The sequence below is a fragment of the Protopterus annectens genome, chromosome 5.part0, assembly GCF_019279795.1.
Source record: "Protopterus annectens isolate FY-2018-M chromosome 5.part0, PAN1.0, whole genome shotgun sequence".
NCBI classification, from domain to species: domain Eukaryota; kingdom Metazoa; phylum Chordata; order Ceratodontiformes; family Protopteridae; genus Protopterus; species Protopterus annectens.
The window spans coordinates 750526087-750548586 of NC_056735.1; the positions used below are offsets into that span (position 1 = coordinate 750526087).

At 38.6% G+C, this 22500-nt stretch overlaps 1 protein-coding gene across 7 annotated transcripts in view; it reads left to right on the plus strand.

Annotated features, from left to right (window-relative positions):
- Nucleotides 1-22500, plus strand: part of GRIA4 (glutamate ionotropic receptor AMPA type subunit 4) — a 2450678-nt gene that overhangs the window by 2419129 nt on the left and 9049 nt on the right. The window lies entirely within an intron of this gene.

Here is a 22500-nt window from a genome sequence, read left to right on the forward strand (position 1 = left end):
TATATCTTTTCTAAAAGCCTTATTACTTCAGATTTAATGCAGAGAGTCTCCCCAAAATGCATACATTGGAGGATGCAGGGGAAGGAATGTTTTAAGTAAAAAGTCTTGATTCAAATGGTGGGTGTGACTGAATGGAGTCAGTGAAATAGAATTATATTGTATCCATCAAAATCCCAATAAACTAAACAATGCAACAGTTGTAAACAAAACAGACTGAAATATATCTTTTAAATATTAACTGAACATACAAGCTGAAAAAAAATATCATAATCCACAATGAGAGTGGTGACTTTACCAAGATACCTCCTAACATGAGGGCACTTCACCTTTCTAACAATCCTGTACCACATGTTGAATAGGCAATACTACAATCATCAGATATTCAAAGAGTGCATTAATATGACAGCATGACTTTGCAATTCCCATGTATAAAATCATTTCATAGTCCTGTATAAAAACACCTAATTCTCATGTGCTTATTCCTAAAGTTTGTACCACACAACATCATGTTTTAGTCTCCAGGTTCATACAGTTAAATTTCTTCCAGGAATATGTTCCCTTATATTTGGCTTTACCTAATAATGCATTCATTCATTTTCTGTCACAGTCTGTTGTAATAAAACAAACGTGATAATGCTTGGGATTCAGAAATGCTTACGATGAGGTTCCCCTTTAACATGGACATTTTCCCCTATATGGAAAGTCTTTTTGGTTTTTAGACAGCCTACCACTAAGGTTTTCCACTGGTGGGGGCCTCAGCATGAAGAACGATCTTGCAGGTAGAGCTGCAATTTAATGCAGCATCTGTTGTTAATTGACCATGTGCTGTCCACAGAAATTACAGCTGCTCCTGATTTACACTGCTGAGTGATTCAGAGAATGACTCACATGCATAAAATTGCACTGTTGGAAGAAAATGTGAATACTGTCAAAAGACTATGGTTACCCATTCACTCTTATGAAAATAAGTTCAGTGAAGATGTGAGGGTGGGGGTAGATACTGTGTGTGTGTGTGTGTGTGTGTGTGTGTGTGTGTGTGTGTGTGTGTGTGTGTGTGTGTGTGTGTGTGTGTGTGTGTGTGTGTGTGTGTGTGTGTTTCTAAAGGGAAATACATGAAGCTGCATGAATGTGTGTGTGTGTGTGTGTGTGTGTGTGTGTGTGTGTGTGTGTGTGTGTGTGTGTGTGTGTGTGTGTGTGTGTGTCAGCCTGGGTAGTTGTTCTAAGTGGTAGGGGGTTAGAAAGGGAATGGGAAGGCTGGGTGTGTGTGTTTGTATGTTGGAACATATATGTGAGTGAACGGTTAAGTGTATCCATGACTGTGATCGGCTGTGTTAGTTGGAATTGTTTGTTAATGGGTGGACGTGTATGTGTGTGCGTGTGTGTGTGTGTGTGTGTGTGCGTGTGTGTGTGTGTGTGTGTGTGTGTGTGTAGGGGGTGCCTTTGCCAACATGCTGTGTGGGGCACTAGGGAAAATACTACTGCCATGCAGTAACAAGTAACTACAACCTAATTTCATTCCTTTTTTAATAAGAGTTTGAGACCAGACCAGGAGTAATTTTTTTGGTTTTCTATCCATTCATCCATGTTGCATTTGAAGTGGGTCTGGGCGCTACTTTGTGTATTTGTATGTTAGAACATGTATGTGTGGGTGAATGGGTCAGTGCTTCCGTGGCTGTGATCAACTGTGAGAGGAGGGTTTGTTTGTTGACAGGTGGATATGTGTGTGTGCGTGTGCAAATAGACATGTGCATGTGTGTCTGTGTGTGTATGGATGTCTGAATGTGTGTGGGTGTAGGTAGTGTCTTTGCCAACACAATGTATGGGCTACTAGGGGACAGTATTACAGGTCTGACAATATAATAACAAGAGATATAGTAATAAGTTGAATATGACATCTTTCTCATTGTAGCCATACCCGTCTCTGAATCACAGCTTCTCACTGTTATATTGATGGCCCCACCTGCTGTAGGCAGTTGCTGTGAGCAGTGAGCCTTTTTCTGAATTCCAGGCAGGGTGTCATCACTTTGTGTGATGCTGTGTTTTGCAATAATGCAACAAATGGACAAAAAGCTGCCTAACAGAATGAGGTCAATGTGTGTAGCAGGGGTTTCCCTTACATTGTAGTACAATGACCTTATAACAATGATGTGAGCTGGTGCAATGCACAAGCCCCACTTTGTGGTGGTGGTGGGGGCATGCTCCCCAACAAAAATTATGTTTTTAAATTGACATGCAAGTTCTCATTTGAAAAACTAATCATTCCACATGAAACACTATAGTGAAGTATACAATACATATTCCCTTCATGGTGGCGGTAGTTTATACACAGATGTTGCGAGAGCAGTGGAGCAAAGTATCAGTAGGGAATGAGAGCTTTATTGCTATTTTATTTGTATGTATTTGTGTGTGCACAGGTAGAATCTAAGTATAACAGTCCTCTGGGAGAAAAAGGTCCTTCAGCCAATTCAAGGCTCTTAGATTGGATTTTTTAATAATAAAATGGGTGCATGTCCTTCTTAATCTTTCTCTTTGTCTCTTTCTTGTTCACCAGCTGGACATTATCTCTGATGATGCGCACAAGCCCGCTCTTCTGGTGTTCAAAAAAAGTCGCACGCATTGCTCATTACGAGGAGTTTTGACAATTTCCTCAGTTCCCAAATCGATTTGACTGCTGCTAGGGCTGGAATATTCCAGCCCAGGATATAACACTGTCACTCAAGTCTGTTCTTCCACTGTTGGCTAGCTGACAGGTTACTGTATACTGAGCTGTTTGACTATCAGTATACATTTACTTGTTCGCCAGAGTAGCCCACTAGGTTCTGCTTATCGGTCCGCCACTTGAGCCGCCACCACATGTTGTCACCCTCTGGTTATGATTCCGCACATCAGTGAGATCTTGTCTGGGTGTGGTTATTTGTTCCATGTCATCAGTGCAATCCTGACCCGTGCCATCTAAGGCAATCATGTGAGACTGACCATGAGTGTGTGAAGTTTGTCGTCTGCGTGGTTGGCAACTGTACTTTATGCGATGGCATCGATAAAACGATGATGGATGTTGAGTCAATAAAGATAATTTAATGATAAAAATTCTGAAATTGTCTGCATGAGGCATTTTCGCATAGAGCTGAGTACCACAAAAGAGCTAGGCTGGGATCTGATGCTATGCAGCTAACAGTAAAACTGCGGCTGTGGCTGAGGACTAATAATGCATAGCTGTAAGCTATGACTAAGATGCGAGGCTGTATGGTGATCTGCCATAGCCTATGCAACGACTGTTAGTACTGGTGGCATATATCCCCACAAAAATTTCTTTGCCGTGAAAAATCTCTTATGGTACCCGCGTGAAATATCACTACCTGTAAAATACAGTCTGGTTACTGTCATAGAAAACTAACACACTCTACAACTTGAAAAAATCTCTGTTTGTTTTGATGTCCAAAAACTGGTTTTGTCAACAGTTCATTTGTGCTGCCATTGGTGTTTTAAAGCTAAAAAATAATAAATGGTGTTTTTGTGCCATTGGTGTAAATTTATCGCTCCAACGACGAAAATAATTTTCTGCTGGCATACACATCATTTTCCTGTTGGTAAAAATGTTCTAATTAACCATCTCTTGTTATCATTTTTATCTGTTGGTCTGTCTGCTTGTAAGTTCCATTTTGGTATTTAATCCTTTCTTCCAAAGTTGCCTTCTTTGGCTTGCGATTTCAAAGGTATTTTTTCTGTTCTTACCAGCAATGCAATTGCTGTGCATTCCTACATGCCCATTGTCAGGCAAAAAATTTCAACAATCATCCTGTGTAATACTTCTACATCCCTGGTGGGTAGAAAGCCTGGTGGAGAATCTCCCATGTAATTATTGCAAATATTGTTGGACTTTCACTATATCCCTGTGGTAGTCAGCCCTATGGTAAGTCGGATTGTATAAATACCTGCTGGTAGTCGGAGTACAAACCCTTGCTGGCTGAAAATGCAAATAGTTTGTGGCTTCAAATCATTATGAAATATTTACGTTGATTATTAATATCTTTAGGGGGTAATATGGGTCTTACTTACCCATTAGATCTTGCATAATCCGCATGGCACCGGGCCTGCAATTGGTGTTACCAAGATCATTTACAGCCTGTTTTTCACAGAGAATCCGAGGATCTGGGCTTGTTTAATTTAACAAGTAATAGTTTCTTCCTACATGGTGAATCCAAGGATTCTTGCAGTATCCTTTCCCTTCGCTTGCCATTATGATAGGTTTTTTGTAATAACTACTGGCCTTGCTGTATATTTTGTGTTACATCGGTCTTCCCTGTTGTCAATACAACCTATGGCCCATTGTTCACTGCCCTCTTCTTCTTTTCCTGTTAACCAAAGAATTCTTCTTATCTCACTCTGCTTTCTTCTTACAGCTGTGTGTAGATTAATCAGTGTAGTTTCTGTTGTTGTAAGTGTACAGCTCTAGTTGCTTTGCATTAGTTTCTCCTACTTTGTCTCTCTCCTTGTCAGGAGTAATCTCAAGTCTTAGTTTTTCACATTCTGCTCACTTTCTCACCAGATTGATTTTGGGTATTTTAACAAATTTGTTAGTGTCCTGTTGTATTTTATTGATTTGTACACCCAAGAACCCTGAGGTAATACACGTCTCTCCACAAAGTTGGTCCCAGTTGCAGGATTCCTGAACAATTTTTAGTATTTTTCTTTATCATTTTTGTTGCTGCTTTTTGTTCATATTCAATAATGTGCTACAATGTGTTAAGCAATATACAGGGGTAATGTAACAAGGTGGTCCGGATCATTATATTCAGCTGGTCTTGCCCCTGGCTGTGTTCTGTTCCTGGGAACTGACCTGACCGGTTGTAACCAGGTCCTGGCTGTCCCAATAAAAAGCATCACCTCCGATGTACCTGTCCATACCATTCATGGTCTCTGTGCCTAGGGACTACTGCTATGCCAAACAAGCTATCTGCAAAGTCTCAATAAGTTCATGGGGCATTTGGCAATTGGGCATTTTGTACTTTCTGGGTTATACCGAGGCGGGCCACAGTTGCTATATCATGGGAAAGTGGTTCCCTGTACAGCCGTCCCTCTTGCTGCTTTTACTAATATATATCGGGTGACTATAGAATGTTCGGACTCAGAGAATCTGCACTTTAAAGTTCGTATCGTTCCTGAATCACACAAAAATTTGACTTCTCTCCTTTCCACCAGAGGTGTAACTTCACCGGTTTAGTGTGCTAAATAGAGCTCCAAGCTAGTAGTGCCAAGTCAAAACTTTCACTTTCCCCAACTTCTACATCCGGTTGCATGTCATTTGTTTCTTTCTTAATAAATGCATTGGTTAACACCCTTCCATAATGCATCGGGTCAGTAATTTTCGAGTGCGGCTGGTAAGACCTAATCTAGACCATTCTGCTACAAATATGGTGGGGCAGTCTCTGCGCGCACAATTGGCTTCCAGGCCATTTCAAACCTCCCAGTTGGACCTAAAATTGTTCCTTTATCTTCCTACCAAATCTCTCTCAGGTTAACTTTCACTCAGCGTCTGTAAATCTTGTACAAATTTCAAAGTTAATTTTTGGATGGGGAATTCCTCCACAGCTTTGAGGCGGATATCCTGTCGTCCACGGTCTATACACTAAGAGAGTTGAGGCCTGGCCCTCCTTCCTCCTCTAAGTGCTTGGTACCATCGAAGCAGTTGAATTCTCACTCCCATCTAATGAATCTCCGCTTGCTTGAACATCTAGTGTCTTTTGACATGTTCGGTTCGAGCCCTGTTCTTACAAATGGCTGTCTTAATACCTTAATAGCCTAAGGTTTCTGGATCGAAGCCGGGGTCTCCGGATTCTCCCGCGGAGCATCTAAGTATGGGGTAGGAGAGGGTGGTAGTGGACCATCTCCTTACTGTATATTTTGTTTTTTTAAAAATGATTTTTTATTTTATTTTTCTGTTCCCTTCGGGTTCACTCAATCCAACGTTGTTTGTGTTTGACCTAACTGTTGTTGTTTTTTTTTTTTTCAACCCTCTTTGCCAGATTTTATTTTATCTCAAACCATCAAAGTCATACTTTTTATCCCATTTTGAAAAATGTCTGTCATACTTATGAACCCATTTTACTTAAATTTTAGCTATTCGTCTGCTCTTGCAATTGCATATACTATGCCTTCATCCAGGGCGGTTGTACGGACAAAAAGAACTGTCCATTTCATCCCTTTTCTCAAAAAAAGAAACTGTATTCTTCCCCTTCTTTGTACCACGTATCTAGATATTCCTTTTACTTTGCTTTGTTTACTTCCTGATTTATTTACTTTGCTTACTTTACTTCTACCTCTCTCCCTGCTATCACAAACCTTGCCAATCTCAAGAGGCACCTCTGGTCCTTTCTGAAACAAAACAACAAAGCACAGTGAATTCTGCTCCAAAACACTCCACAAAATAAAGAGACTCTTTTTTAGGATCAGTTTTTACTTCTTTTATAGATCAGACAAGTGGACAGCCGCTTTAGATCACGATTCAGACCTCTTTTTGCTCTTTCCTTTCAGTCGGAGGTCTTTTCCTTCTTCATATCTTCTTTGTGGCGCCTATGACAAAGAACCTATTGCTTAACCAGGGGACAAAATAATTAAACAAAAATGTTAAATAATAAAACAACTATCAACTAACTCGAAAATCATCATCTAAAATGAAAGTGCATAAACAAAAAAACTCTAATATACAATACAGTAATACTATCATTATATTCTAAAAATATGTACACAAACTTGTACAGAATTTACAAACTTTTACAGAAAGAAATTCATGATATTTTATAGGTTTTATGATATTTATTTGCCCACCTCACTCAGCTTGGTCTCACTGTCATGGTCAATGACAGGTGACCATGGAAAATACATCATCATAATTTTTTATAAAAGTTACTGAATTTTTAAAATTTTACATTTTGCACAAGCCTACAGTCTATTAGTCACTGTGTCTTTCGGAGATGTTAGCCAATTCAAGGCTCTTCATCAAGATTAATAGATTAGTTGATTAATTCTTCTTTAATGCTTCTCTTTCTCTCTTTCTTGTTCACCAGCTGGACATTATCTCTGATATTATATAATTTACTCTTCTGGTAGAGAAGCAGGAAAATACACAAGCACACAGATTCATTATTTTTCTACTTTGCAAAAAAATAATCTTCTGACAGAGATGAGGCCAGGCAGAGCTGGTAGCTGGCAAGGCCAAGTTTCTAATCACAGCAGCTTATGCTTTTCAGCAAAAAATATGGAGTTTTATTTCTACTATATTCTAGTAAAACAGAATTAAATGCATTACATATTACTCTATTTCTCAATCTCTTATATGAATACATAAATCTATTCTTCTCTAACTTATATTATATGAATTATTTTTTTTAGCAGCTTGTATGTGAATACATATTTTTTAGCAGCTTATATGCGAATACATATTTTTCTAACAAAAAGGCTTTATGTTACTGTTACATACTCATATCTATCAGCTGTTCCTGATTTTGCAATATGCCTCTAATTTTGCCTCATATTTTTGCTCTGTGTCTTGCAAATATTTTGATTTTGTGGTAAATCACCAAAAATTACAGTCAGTCAATTATGCCAGCCAGTGTCTGTGTTAGATCCAACTGTATCTATTTAGCTCAATAGCACCTCGGTCCCTCAGGTACCCAGCACTAGGCTGTAAGAGAGCTATGATGCCTTACAGCATCAGCATTAGCATCACTTGCCCTTTTCCCATTTTCTACATGGGGTCACGGTGTCATGTCAACTATCGTCATTGTAATCTATTCAGTGTCACTCTCCTCCTTCGATGCTCATACCAGACTGCCACAGGTCTTCTCTCACACAATCAATCCACCTCTTTGCTAGACACCCTTGTTCCTTTTGCCTTCTTCCTGTCTGTCTCAAATCTTATCCACCAGACTGTCTTCTGCTTTTCTGCATATTTGCCTGAACCACCCTAATCTGTTTTCTGCAATTGGAGCTACCTTGGCTTCTTCTCTTATGGCCTCATTTATTTGACTGTTTGACAGTGTGCATCCTACCACCCATCAAAGGTACTTCATCTCCATCACCTTTAGATTACCTCAACATCTCTACCTGTACTGCCCACGTTTCTGTAACATACAGCAGTACTGGTCACACCTCTGCTTTGTACACCTTACTTTTCAGCTTCTTTAGCATTCTTCTGTCATAAGATGCCTTATATGGCCCAGAGGTTTGTCTGAGAGATAGTATAACAAAGTGCAAGGCATTTTTCTTCTAGATGTTTTGCTTCTGTAGTAAAGTCTTATTTGTGGAGTGGACATTTTCTTTGATGCATTGTATTGATGGCTAGTTCAGTATTATTAGTAATTGCAGATTCATGCCTTTTGTATATGGAGCACAGTGTTCTTCCATACTAGTCAGCTGCTGTTGTTGAGTGCTAAACAAAAGTTAACACAAAACTGGTTGGATTAACCAACTGCTCCAGTTAGTGTCCTGGAAGATAATAAGAGCAGGCTTAATTTGAAGACTGACAGAGAGATATTGTGTTTTCATTTGCTTCTCCTGTTAACATGGGGTTTATGATTGGTTGCAAAAAATGAATGTGACTACAAGGAATAACTGTGAAATAATCAGTCTCAGACAGTATGAAAATAAACACTAGTAAACATAAACTAAATAAATAACAGATACTGTGATGTGAGAAAATGTCTCATCACCAAGCCTTGTGACAGAATGTTACCAATTCAACAGTATGGCAGAGAAATGTTTGCTGCAGTCAGAGGAAGGAGCAAAATAACCCCAGAGAATTGAAGCATTACTGTGTGTGTGTGTGTGTGTGTGTGTGTGTGTGTGTGTGTGTGTGTGTGTGTGTGTGTGTGTGTGTGTGTGTACTGAGTGGTGGGAGACAGAAGAAGATAGAAAAATGATTCACTTGGTTGAAAGTAAAAAAACAGTAAAAGCAACAATTTGACACACATATACTGCAGAGATATCAATGTTTTTGATTCACTTACAATACAGTGGGGCAAGCATTAGCTTAAATCTAGAGGTTGGACTGGACTGGAAAGGAGTTTGGGGCAAAGTTTATTATAGCAAACTGAACAAACTGTGTGGGTTTTGTAGGTTTTCCCTGCATTCATATGGGTTTCCTTAAGGCAGTTTGATTTTCTCTTACCTGCAAAAGCATGATGCTTAGTGACTACTCTAAATTGTCCCTGCATGTAATCTTTACTGTTGCCCTTGTGACCTGTGATATGGCTTGACAAGGTCTGTCTGCATTAGTTCACTTATCTGGTTTAATAAACAGTTACATAAATATAAATACACTTTCACAAATAGCTGTAAGTGGTACAGTATGTAAACAATGTCATTTTCTATTCATAGGTTCATACGTACTTACAAGGCCACTGATCTGTGAGGATTTTAAGAAACCAAGCCTTACATTCTTGTGGTAGTTTTTCATCCTTATATTTTGAATACAAATAACCCAGAGAAAGGTTGGACAAGGATATGTTGGGACATTTACATGATGTTTCTCCTGTCCATGAAGGACAGGGTATTAAAAAAGGGGGTGAATTTGCTGTTACCTACCTATGCATCCAAATTACATTTTAATAGAATAAGAGAAGCACCTTGATTTATGTGGCATAGAAGATGGTTCCATAGAAGCAGTATTCTCTGAGATACAAACTGATCCCTCCAACATCTTCTATTTATTTTGCAAAAGAGACTGAAATCATTTGAGCAGGTATTTATGATACCATTATACTTGTGAATGTGTAAGAGGTGTGACAGAACAGTTTGTTGAAGCTCTATATGCAAGACAGAGGCTGCCTCTCAGTAGCCTGTATGATGCTGAGAAGAGGGACAAGGCTTTGAGATGGTCTGCATGTTTTTTATGGTTCAGGACTTAATTTTTTTACAATAAGAAAGCATTGTAGTTGTTCTAGTTGTGACTAGTGTTTGGACAGATACATACTGAAAGGGGCATTACACGGGCATAATGAATGCCAAGTACAGTGGAACAATTACAACCCTAAATCTGGATATAATACCTTTAGATGTAAGCTGCACAATCAACAACAGTGATCAAAAGACAGTTCATTGATTATATAGGTTCTCGGATTTCTTACTAAGGGACCAGTTTTCAGGGGTGCAATGTCAATGATATAGTTACAAGGGGTGTCATGCTTGCTGAAGGGTAATATTATACACTTCTTGGCAATGAGTATTAGTTCATGGTTTTGTCACCAGTTATTTGTTTGGAACAGGCCATCTTAGAGGATCTTGTTGTACTCTGGGAAGTTCATGATGGCACCAAGTCTACAGTTATCTGCAAACTTGGTCAGTCACAAACGTTTACCGTTAGCTTTGACCTCTGAGAAGTAAATGCCAATGAGGGATGGTCTTTTGGAGAAGGTAGAGCTATGCACCCTAATTTCTTGGGTTCTGTTTGTGAGCCAATTTTCTACCTAATGAATTACATAGGAATTGAAATTTAGCTGAGAGAATATATCTATGATACCAGGTTTTAACACATTTGCAATGTCTAGCTATGCAGTGTGCACTGTTTTGCCCTCATTGACTGCTTTTGAAAAGCTCAGCACAGCAACAAGAAAGTAGTCAAGAACTGCTCAGACTACCTTGATCTGGATACTAACTGCAACATTTTACACAGTTCCCAACACAAGGTTATCAGCTAGGCTTAACCATAGAATTCCCAAGGTGCTATATGTCTGCTATTTAAACAGTTCAACCATAGCTGTAACTATGGTGGGGCAAAGGGGGCACAATTGGCTGATATCAATATGGCATACGTGCAGTACTGGCATTCACATAACAAGCAGTAGCTGATACTGCAGCATCTTTAATGAATGTTGAAAAGGCATTGGAGATCGGCATGTTTAGTAACTTAGCAAGCAACTGTCTACAGTTGTTTCAGTTACAGTTTATAGTGGAAGCCTTTTTTTTTTTTTTAGTTGAGGGAGCACCAGGCTGGGGACTGCCCAAAGCACAAGATGACTTATCTATTGCTTTGCTTTGAACTCATCTACCCCTGCCATGGCTTATTCAAACCTACTAGCTGTTGACTGCAAGGCCCACAGAATTAATTAACACACAATTAACTGTTATCATGAGATAATATTTAGTACTAAAGATGTGTTACAAGTTTCTGTCAGGAGGAAGTTTATTGCTTAAAAACAACACAGAGTGGTCTGCTAGGTTACAAAGTACCTGTCAACTTTTTTACTTGTCTGATATTTGCTAAGCAGGTCAGTAAGACACACACAGCTCAGGCTATTGCAAGAAAATTATTTTATTCTACCTAGGTGCTTGCATGCAATGTAAGCTCATGAGGGAAATTTTAATAGCTTTACATTTTTGCTATTATGTAGATCCTATTTACTTAAGGGAGGTTATAAGGTGTATGTACTTTATAAAATGGAAGCCAAATTAATTCTTTGGTATAATACCTTGATTCCCAGGAGTCTGAATGTAGGCATGCCTTGGGAATATCTCATACATTAGTTTCTGTTATGCTGCTGTCTTTTTTCATATTATGTATTTTGCTTGTATTTATTTGAAACAGACAATTGCCACAATGTAAAACTGACTCTTTTTTTTTGTAGTTTATTTAAAAGCATGGCAATAGCACAGATTAAGCTCATGCTCCTTTTTGATGGTGAACAGGTGGGTTTTGTAATATTTTGTGATACTTTTGAGTATCTGTGGTATTTCAAGTGATAATTGTGTGACTTTTCACTGTTGTGCTTGTTGATGATTTGTGCTTACAGCTGGGAAGCATGGCACACATTACCATCAAGTTGTTCTTTGTGAATTTGATATAATTTTATTTAGGGGACACATGTACATATTGGAGGTATACTGTCCCCTCTCAATACCACACTCTTATTGCCGCCCTGCTGGCATAGGGATTGCAATCTCAGCTGTATCACCAGAAACCAGTGACCCCTGTAATGAAGGACCATGTGGGGGAATAAGACCACATGGGTGACAGCTACTTCATCTGTCTCAGGGATATACTAGGGCTACTACTGTGAGGTACCCTTACCGCAGTAATCAGCAAGCTTAAAACCGTACAAGACAGCAGAACACAGCATGAAGGAAGTTTGCTTACTGTACTGTACATGAGTCTATTTGCTGATATGCCTGGAGAGTGTCCACCCTGAGGGCATCGCTGGTGTCTTGTGAGCCCAGTGTGGACCTCATGACTCCGTCAAGGTGAGATACAGGCAGAGGAGCCCCTGCACCCTTGCCCCAAGAGCTGGGAAGTTCAGCCCTGCTGTGCAGGTCTCATTCCTGCACCCTATGCATCTCCCCGGACTAAAGGTTAATGGTGTACATCATGCCCACATGTTATATAGAGAACTTCAGAGTTTAGATAACTCTTTCAGGGTGCATGCAACTGCAGATGATAGTCTCTACCACCATCCATATCCCCGACAGGACCCGATGTTCGCTTTTAGGTCCTCACTGTAAGAGACTAGAATAAGTCCTTCGTCTGCAGTACAAAATTAAGTTGATTGAAGATTTTCATAGATGTGATACATTTTGATATGTAAGACTCCACATCAATCAGAAAACACAGTACTATGAGATTTGTCATGCTCCTGGAACTGGAAATGTTTGCAAATTGCTGGAACATGTTCTAGCAAAAGAATGTTAAATTGTCATTGAACTGACATACCTCCCAGATTGATAGACTAATGCATGACTTGCATTTCCTTCTTAGCATTAACTCAAAACAGGCCTGCCCCACTAATCTGGAAGCATGGGCGCTGGAACCATAGGTTAGGGGAGTGAGAGCCCCCCCCCCACTTTCAATAGCCACCCAATGTGCCCTGAAACTGTTGCCAGAGTAGTAATTACACAAAAACATTCACAGTGGCATTTTTGAGGTAACCACAACCTCATACAGCTGGAAAAAGATGATTTGAGTCATTTCCAGCTGCCCAAGCTCACAGTTACCATAGAAGCACCTGCACAAGTGTTTCTGATGATTACCATTCAACTTCTTTTCTCAAGAATTTTGAACAAAGCCAAATTTTAAATGTTTTGTATTAATTTAAATTTTGAATAGAACAAGTTTTCCATCAATGTGCATTTTCGGAACAACAGAACTGTAAAACTTTAATGTCTTACATTAGTGACTGACTATAATCCTCTGCAAACCTTCAAAATTTTGCTTAAAAATTCTGAACAAAGAAAAAACTAATTGGGGTAATAGCCATAATAAGGGACACATTTTAAATATTGCTCTAATAAACTTAGAAAGCTATTGGAATAACAGATTTTGCATTAGCATGGATTTTCTGGAGGATGTGAAGTCTCAGACTTAAAAGTGTCATTATTTAGTGAGCAGAATCTTTAGTGTTTTGACAGAAAAATGCAGATTTAATAAAGAACAGACCAAAAAAATGAAGCAATAATCTGGAAATTCTGCAAAATTCTGGAGAATTTAAGAGGTATGATCCTGCGTGATTTACCAGAAAATTTAACATTTTACAAGGAAGAAGGCAAAATATAAGACAAAAACCAGGGGTGTTCTACAAAATTCTGGACAGTTTATTTATTTATTTATTTACAGATTGCTATTTGTTTCCCAGGTAAGTGGTCTTAGCTGTTGACTCTTCAGCCATAGCCTGAGACCCATAGCAGTACAACCATGATTTAAACAAGTACAATAAGACATTACATTCATGTGTACACTTTGTACATTTGAGATGTATGTTCTACAATCCACCCATCCATCCATCAATCCATAGCCTTATTTTCCCATTTTTGCACATGGAGTCGGGGTGTCACTTCAGCAGTGACAATCATCTAGAGCCAATACTCACACCACCCAGTGACTAGTCCTGCTGCTGTTGTTCTTTCATACCACCTACACACACACACACACACACACACACACACACACACACACACACACACACACGCGCGCGCGCGCACCCACATACACACACACGCACATGTGCATATGCTCTGCAAGTAAAGTTTAATTTACATAAGTTGGAACAGACCTGTGTGTTTATTGCCTTATACCCACTGAGTGACATGATGGGATTCAGCTTCTGTAACAGCCTGTTTTAGGCAAAATTTTCCACAGAGATACATTTCACTTGAACTAGACTGACTTCCAATACAGTAATCATTTTACTGTATTTAAGTCTTCATTCATTCTCTTGCAGCCTGTTTATGCTATTCAGGATCATTATGGTGTAGGCAGTGATTTCCTAACAATCTATAGCAGTAAGCCATAAAAATTGTTTAGATTTATAGATATTCCAAGGCCAAAGTACCTTATGACCCTTCATACTTTGCCAGTACCCTTCCTCAAGCAGTGCCTCCTTTCTCCAGGAGGACTGTACCAGTAAAATGTGCAGATATCTATCCAGCCATTAGTTTGTTTTAAGTAAGATAGTAAATTGCACTTCTTAACATGTAAAGGAAGTTTATTCCAAAGGTTACAAGCATGCCTCTACACTCTGCTATATTTACCTGCTGGTGAAGATTTAGGACCCTGGTTCTAGTATTGGTGGAGATATCGAACTTGTAGCAGAGAAACAAGAGGTACAAGACAACTGGGCTTCTAAAGGTGCAGTAAGCAAGACAGATCTCCCCTCAAAAGTCTGTAAGACACTGAATAAAGGTATAGAGCTTCCAACATATCTTGGTAGTGCAGGGACTTTAGGCTTGTGATCATTTAAGTTAGGAGCCTTTGAAGTCTTGCTCATTGTTTGATATGATTAATGAGATACCCCCAAAGAGGGCATTGTAAACAATAATTCTCCTGATCAATTTGGTACAAGAAGTGATTACTTCTTTAGACTGTGACTATAATCCCTTGGCAATTAGGTGGGCTAAATAAAAGTATTTCCTGACAACCATTGTTGTATGATGGTCAAAAGAGAGGGAGCTATTAGCTCAAGTATCTAGGTCTCTGATAATGCTTTCATTTTCTAGGAGTCTATTGGCTACATAATGTGATGAGGGGAGGAGATTTCTACAAATAATGGTACCTAACTTTTTAGCATTTAGTTTGAGATCATTTTTAGTACACCATGGGTTTTCCAGGAAGAGTTCATTCAAGAGAGTTTGGGTGTCACGGAATGACTTAACAACAACCTCCAGTTTCCAGTTTGCAGTCATTTGCAAACTTTGCTAGCCAGAGGTCTTGGCTCTCCACTTGGGAGATCTGAAAAGATAATACCAAAAAGGAGATGTCCCAACAGTGAGCCTTGAAGGACACCACTGATCACTTCTGTACTTACTGATAAGGCATCGGCAACTTGTAATGTATGGACTTTGTCTTTCAGCCAGTTTGTTATCTCTCTTACCACATACGGGTCAGTTTTTAAAACAATTATCTTTTGTATGATGACAGCATGAGGAATGATGTTAAAGGCCTTAACTAGGTAAACACACAACATGTGCACTGTATAGGCATTATTTCCAGCCTCTGTAACCCTTTTGAAGAAGTTTACCAGGTTAAATATACAGGGTCTGCCATTCACAAAGAACAAAGTGTTGGAGGACAAGTATTGATATTACAGTTTCTGAAGTTAGATTTAATGCACACCGTGGTTTTGCAGATGAAGCTTAAAGGCTGATAGGACTTTAACTACCTAGGTCAGTTTTAAGGCTGCCCTTATGGAGGGGCATCACCCCAGATTTGCACCACTCATCAGGGGCAAATCCAGTAGCTAAACTTAAGTTAAACAGCTTGAGGAGTGTGTGTGTGTGTCTGCAAGGCATGTTTAACACTGTTATATGATCATGTATAGGATATATAATAGTAAATAAAGATACAATCAAAAGGATTGTTGTGTACAAGAAATCTAACAAAACCAAGTCTCCTGCATGTTTTTTTTTTCTTATCCAGATGTTACAGTGTTAAAAAATGCTTTATAGAGAGTACCAAACCTTGATGATACACTGTGTTGATATACTTAAATGAGACAGTCCCTAGCAGTACTAGATAGTATGACTCTGGCCTTTGGTGAAATGAAACCCCAGGAAAAGGCCACTCAGTATGTCCACTGACCCCCAGCCAACACCCCATTGTGCCCCCTACTTTTCTCCCTTATTGGCCTTGCCACATCATTCAGATTATTTTTTTCTTATTTTCTCATACTTTGTTGTACACCTCAGATTTTTCCTGTATTTCTTCAATATATCCTAACTGGCCGATATTTTGTCATCCAACAAACTCCAAATCTAATTAAATGAAATCTGCGATGACAACCTCAACCAAGCAAACCAGAAACAGTTCAAGTCAAGCTGTAAATATTAAAAACCATCGTTTAATGTTTAAATAGTTAAAACCGCATAATGCTTTTGTTTCCAAAATTAAGAAACTTCAGATGATAAAACTTAAAAATCAAAGAACCTTTTATATTCAAACTCATTGTTTGTGATCAGCTGAAAAACATACCCCGAAATCCAGCCAATCACAACAAAACTTTTGTATAATGACACATCCCTTCATTTTTACTCTTACATATGTGCAAACATGCAACAAAAAAAAACATACTTGACATTATCCAAAAGATTTAAAAATATATAAATAAAAATAAAAGTTCATCTTTTTAATGCCTTAAGTTTTAAAATACTTGCGATCGAAGCCTGTTCATTCAGATTGGGCCAATGAGTAGCATTCAACCACATTTGCCAGACTAATTCACATTTTTCTAACAGGAGTGTCCAAGTCCCACCTCTTACATTCTTCTGTACAGATTCAATTACAGTAAATTAAAAAACATGTTTTTCTGAAAATGTTTGTAAAGGGCATTTGATTCTTTATTAGCTTTATATCTCTTAGATATTCATAAATCTTGTTCTTTAATTTTCTCTCTGTTTTTCCTATATAAAAACAAGAACTTGTTGAGCACATAGCACAACACACTACACTTTCTGTATTACGTGTGCTTTCCATATAAATGAATGTTCTTGCTATTAACTAACTGTAGTTGTCTTTGTTCATTTCTTTCCACCATCTTAAAAGGTCCCAGCCATTTTGCTAAGAATTTATTTTCAACAGAAGGGGGTTAGCACTAAAACACAGTCTCTGTCATCTGTTCTAAATGGAATACATTCATTTGATCGAGCTAACATTGCTCAATTGGGTATAACACCGAGTGTTATTACCGAATTTCTCATTGCCGAATGGTCGGAATGTCATACCAAACACCGAATGCGACATTTCCAACTGCTCTACCACCTAAAAAGCGCTACCATGGGTCAAAAGGGGGGGATGTTTTGTGATTTGCAACAATTGCATTCGCAATTTTGAGGTTTTGCCGCACTGCTTTTGACCGTATTCCGATCAACCATCCACTAGCCGATCAAATTAATTTATACCGTTCTAAACTCACTGAGTCTGGCATTCCTGTTAAACATTCTCTGTTGTATATCTTGCAGCCTTTGCATATGTTCCTTAGTAATTGCCACAAAAAAATTCAACCTGTGTTTTAAGATGTAAAGTATGCTAGCATACTTTCAAATGGGTTTTTCTCTTCCTCAAAAGTTTCCTTTAATATGTCTAGTAAGCCTCAAGAATGTCTCCTGTATAATGACTTGAACAAGGTAAGTCTGACTGAAGTTTGCAGCATGTCTCCTACAGCAAATTGTAAGTTCGTAACATCTTATTGTATGGTCATATTGAACATGGACCTTCAAGATTTAGTAAAAGTGTACTCTAGCTCATCAGTTTGGTGTAGTACACTTAAGTTCTTAACGGTTTTACTTTAAAAAATGCACACAGCTGATGCATTACCCTAAGCATAAATATGGCTTTGTGGTCTGTGAGAATTTTTTGGTATTCCTACCCTGGGGACAAGAAATACTAGGTCTTTGGCTACTGTCTTAGCATTATCAGTAGCCAAAGGCTAGTGTTACCACCTTCAGGGTAGGAGACAAGTAACATTAGCTGTTCCATTGCTGCCTTAGCATTTGTTTTTCACAGCAGCATTGCTACAGGAGATTTTATCAAATCTCCAGAATGTGCTGGTATCCATCAGCAGACTTTATTAATGGGCCTATATTGTCAAAGGCTATCTGCTCAAATAGGGCCTTGAATTATAATAGATATAGGTATCAATAGCTGAACCTTGAGGCACACCCATTCCCACTGGGAACACGTCTGTGAGTCTGAACAGTGTTTATACTTGTGTCATTATGTCCCTGTACATAGCCTGCACAAATTCTGCCAGTGTTTCTGGAACTTTGAAACATCTCAGGACTACCCAGATCAGGACCTTGCCATATGCTTCCTCCAAGTCTAGGAATGCCCAGTTGAACTATTTCCTCATCTCTAGCTCTTCTCCGTTAACCATCTCACTGCAAACATTGGGTCAGTTGTACTGCATCCAGATCTAAATCCAGATTAATCATTTCCCATCTAACTTTCTGTTATTCTGGGAATTCATTTATCACTCACCCTCCTGAGCACTTTCATGCAGTGTGACACGAGTCTGATACCTCTATACTGCCCACAGTTTTGAATGTCTCCTTTGTCCTTTTACACTGGCACCTTTATCCTCTCAGGGGGCCATTTCTCCTCTAATTCACCCAACATCTTAATCATAACTGCTGTGACTTCATCTGAACATGATGATGTCACTGACATTATTTTCGTTAGTGCTGTTAATTTCTTCTTTGCCCATCCCGAAGTGCCTCACAAAATATGAACACGTGCCAGTTCTGTCACAAGTGTTCTGAAAGGTTTTGGAAGAAAACATAGTGTAATATTAAAACATAGTGTAATATTAAAACATAGTGTAATATTTCTTCTTTATCTTTACTCAAGAAATAGAGCATGTTGTTCTTCAACCCAAAATATGGATATGGGAAGGGGCCGTCCAAGTCATCTGTTTCTCCTTCTCTTCTGGCTATATTTTCTCTGACCTGTTTAATGTGCTGCTTTCTTACTGTTCTTTCTTAAAATCCTCATTGCTTATCTGTAAATCTAAAAAGTCAGGAACAATTTTATCAGTAGACTGGTGTAAATTGAAGGGTATAGCCTCTTTCCCTGTGAATGTCCGTATATAGATATTTCTTCTTCTCTTAATTCTTCCTCTACAAAAGAAAATTCATATTGTGATTTTCTTTTGCTTTTGGCACTTATTTTACCTTTAATTTAATAATGTCCATTTCCTGAAGTACCTGTGGTAGAGAACCCTGTTTCATTTTGACCTTACTGAGGAAAACCTAGTACTCTATTCAGGGTCCTTTACTTCTTTGAATGAATGGATCTCTCCCTCTAAGCCTAGACACAGATATCCTTCGTTAATGAGTGGAATCTTCTGTCAACATTCAATATCATACTCTAAGGACTCTTCCTTTCCAGTTCCTCCACTGCCTTTATTCATTAACTTAACAACTGAAGATTTTCAGAAAGACTAACTGGGTTTTGATAGCATACAAGTTCTTCTATTCCTTCCAACCAAAGACAGATTTTCATTTCTTTTAGAAGTTTTACACCTGTCTCATTTTCTTTATTAACTCTATGCATTTTTGATAGGGTTTCATGCTAGTATTGCCCAACCCCTCCCCCTGCACACACACACACACACACACACACACACACACACACACACACACACACACACACACACACACAAGCACACATTTGCACTAGGGATATATTCTGGACTGTTTTCTACAAAGTGCTTTGGGCTGTCCCCCTCCCCAATTTTATTAGGGATATACTCTGATGACAAGAGTAATTGTGCTCTCATCCCCAACCAACAAATTCCACAGTACCCTGAACTGAGTTAAGTCTTGACGTATTTTAACATTATGTGTTAAATTAGGTAGTTTTGGTTGGAACTTCTATATGTATTATAAGATAATGTTACTTATTTCCTTGAACACATATTACTTCCAATCTTCTTTTGCCATAAGTTTTATGCTTGCAAATATAAGATTCCTTAATGAGCTTGAACATGCTTTCAGTCTAATAACCGCCTCATTTCCTTCCCATCCACAAATCCTGTACATTTGGTTAACACAGGAGAGGCACATTATTAGTTACAAGCTTAGGTTGCTAATTTATAAACAGTGGTTCTTTAAAAGTAACATTTTATTAGTGCATCAGTTTATTAGTACTGTTAGGGTCATTCTGAAAATCTCACTTCTGTAATCTACTTTTGAATGTATCAAATTCTAGAGTATCTACAATTTAACTTTTACTGTTCACGTCAGGCTGTAATCACATGTTTAAAACATGCAATAAATCAAACATGTTAAGTCTTAATGTGTTTATGTCATTTGTGCCCTCTTGCCTACCAACTATCTAGTCTCCCTTCAACTGGACTTACATTATCCGAGTTGGACCCATCACCAGGAAGCCAAGCTGGTGCTTTCTCTTTCACCACATCCCAATAATAAGAGACTTTTTATTTGTCTAACTTAACACCACCCCTGTGGAGATGTGAGGACTTGTGTCACAGCAATGGCCACCTATGACCTATAGCTGTGTATGCTGAACATTTGTGTCACAGCAATGGCCACCTATGCCCCCTATTCTGTGTATACTGAGCACTTGTGTCACAGCAATGGCCACCTATGACCCCTAGTCTGTGTCTGCATGCTCCTCCCCATGTGATGACAGAGGCTAGTATCATTGGTTGGGTGGTCACACCAACATTTTCTCAGCACAGCTCCCTTCTTCATCAGAGCCAAGAGTTTTTGCCAAGGCCCTGTTATCCAACAGTGGGACATGACAGATGGGAAGTAATTAAATGTCCAGTTATGGAATTTCTGGGATTGTGTTTCAGAAAACACATCAACCCAGCCAACCATATTTTTTAAAGGTTTTGATAGCCCATATACTTAGTGCCTTCTATGTTCATATGTGCTTTAAGTGCTTCCACTGTTAGCTGTGACAATAAATACTTTAGTCTAGTGTGACTGGTCCAAATTCCCTTAAGTGGTATACCTTACAAAAGCAATAATGTCATCATCTTTAGCTGGCCTCTTTAAGGTTAGAGAGGACTTTTGGCTGGTCAGCACAAAGGCTAATGACAATATTTCCTCTTCGGGATTAACCAAGGGTTTGTTAATTATCTCATTGCCATACTGTAATACTAGACTCTTCTCCTAAGATGCTGGCCAATATTAGTACAGATCTGCACTAAAGCCTCTATGAATTTCCCTATTTTGTTTGATAAAGGGGTAATATTGCATACACACATACACACACACACACACACACACACACACACACACACATATTTATATATTTATTTATATATATATATATATATATATATATATATATATATATATATATATATATGCCACACGTATGCATGGGTTATGTGAAATGTTACACACACATATGTGTGTATATATATATATATATATATATATATATATATATATATATATAGGTCACTGTTAGAATGTCGAAACACTGTTTATCAAAACCATGTTTCAGCAGACACCAATTAGCGAAAGTGCGTTTTATCGCAAATGCACTTTCGCTAAATGGGGAGTGGGAAATTAAAGAAGGCATGCAGTTTGCATGCACCATTAGTTGTAAATCAAAGTATAGTGTTGATTTACAACTAACGAAGCTATCGCTGACATCGTGCTACAGTGAGGGTAAGGGAATATTCCCTTTTCCTCACTGTAGTGCAATCTCAGAGTGAGAATAATAACGTGGGGGGCACAACCCCCCCTCATGGGGGGTGCAGGGGGGCTTGCCCCCTGCATAACTAAGTTTTTTTTTTTTTTTTAATTTTGATTTCTTTAGCGAAAAGTGCATAGTCGACAATATGCACTTTCGCTGATGATGATGTGTCTTTCGGCTTATTAGGGGTTGCCACAGCAGAACTCCGGTCCGCTAATGTTTGGTAGTGGATTTTTACGTGCCGAGTTACCAGCCCTGACGCACAACCTTCAACGAAGGCACGCTCATTCACGCATGTCTCTACACAGAAGATGCTCTAGCTGAGAATCGAACGGGGCAATGTCTTACTGTCAGGTGACAACGCTACCGCAACACCACTACCATGGCTAAAGTATACAGTGACCCATATATATATATATATATATATATATATATATATATATATATATATATATATATATATATGTATATATGGGTATAGCTCAGTTCACCAAATTAACATGACCGAAAATTGAAAACAATGAGATGACAACACTGAAATGGCACAACAACAAACATTCACAAACCCAAAACACAAGACACCAAAAAATCAGCTGCATATGTTACACATATATATATATTTTTTAACCTTGTAGCTTTTGAATGGGGATAGTTGTACAGTGGGAGTCAAAAAATCCCCCCTTTTCCCCACTGTAGTGTGATTTTGGAGTTGGTATGTATAATTTGCAGGGAGTGTGGAGGGCGCAGGAGGGTTTGTCCCCCTGCAAAAATCTAGAGAAACATTGTTGTGAAGCTAAACAGAACACCACGGTCATCATTTCACTGGAAGGATTAGTGTAGTTTAAAGT